This window comes from Geospiza fortis, unplaced genomic scaffold (assembly GCF_000277835.1).
Source record: "Geospiza fortis unplaced genomic scaffold, GeoFor_1.0 scaffold145, whole genome shotgun sequence".
In the NCBI taxonomy this organism is placed as follows: Eukaryota; Metazoa; Chordata; class Aves; order Passeriformes; family Thraupidae; genus Geospiza; species Geospiza fortis.
Window position 1 is genome coordinate 3,824,030 of NW_005054362.1, and position 1,357 is coordinate 3,825,386.

The following is a 1,357-nucleotide window of genomic DNA, read 5'->3' on the forward strand; positions in this document are numbered from 1 at the left end:
GGCTGGGGGTGGCCTTGGTGCAGGTTCCCTGGGCTCCAATTGCCCTGGAATTTGTAAAAATAACAGCAAAATATGTTTTATTGCTGAGCCTTTGCCAGGCTGGGATTATTTCTGAAATGAGGCAGCACTCAGTGGTGCCAGGGAGGTGTGGGGGAACCTGTGCCCTCACTGGGGCTCCCCACAGCATCTCCCTTGGATGGATCTGGATCACTGATCCCAATATCCAGGACTCAGCCCTGTGCTGGACACAGAGGAGCCCAGTCCCAAAACCCAGCTGTCATCTCAGAATTATTTAAATAGATCCAGAAATGTAGGGATCTACCCCGAGGGTGCTGTTGATGGAAGCCAGATCCACTAACTCCAATGAATTCCTGATTTTTATTCCCTAAACAGTGCAGAGGGAATCCCTGTTACCCATGGCCTGGAGGGGATGGAGAAGGTCCCCAGCACAGTTCCTGGCTGATGGAGAATGGAGCTCACATCCAGCTGCTCCCAGAAGGATTCACACCTTGGGAATACCTTATAAATCAAATGGGATAAATTGAAAATTCGGGCAGGACTTGAAATAATTCACCCACTCTCCCTTAAGAATTTTGGGGAAAAAGCAGGTTGGGAAAAGGGAATTTGGGATACCCTGGCTGGGGAGAGGATGTCCAAGGAATTAATTCAGTGTGGAGATCATTGGAATGTCAGGGGACCTCTGGTTTATCCCTGGCCTTCAAGTGCAGGAATTAATTCTGGCCATGGAATTCTGGTCACTTCCAACACCAGCAAAAGCTGCTTTCAAGGAGCCACAATCCCCAAGGGAATTAAAACTAAAAACTAATTAAAATTAAAGAATTTCCCTGGATATCCCGCCTGGAATTTGGGGTATCCCTCACTCTGGCATCTTCTCAACCCAGCAAATCCCCAACACCTGCAAAACAATTCCCCAGTGGAAAACAGGGAGCTAATGGGATTTAGGGGAAGAGGAATGAGAGGCTGGATGTAAGCAGAGCCAATTAGTGGATGGGTCAATTAAGAGAGAGGTGATGGGATATTGGAGATCCCAAATCCCTCCTTGCTCTGAGGATCCCACCTGCTCGTCTCCCATCGTTGCTCCTGGAAAATTCCACCATGAAGGATTGAAACGAGTCATTTATCAATTAAATGTGCGCTCTGGCAAATTAAAATCTGTCCTCTTGTTTAATTAATAGGGCAGCTTTATATTCGACAAATTAGGGAGCCTCTTGATGAGCTAATTTGTTAATTAATGGAAGCCTGGAGGCTCTGCCTTCATTAGACGTTGGCACATCCAAAGTGCAGCTCCTCCTTCAGGAGCCCTGGCAGTGGGTTTGCCCTGGGAGAGCTCCTGGCA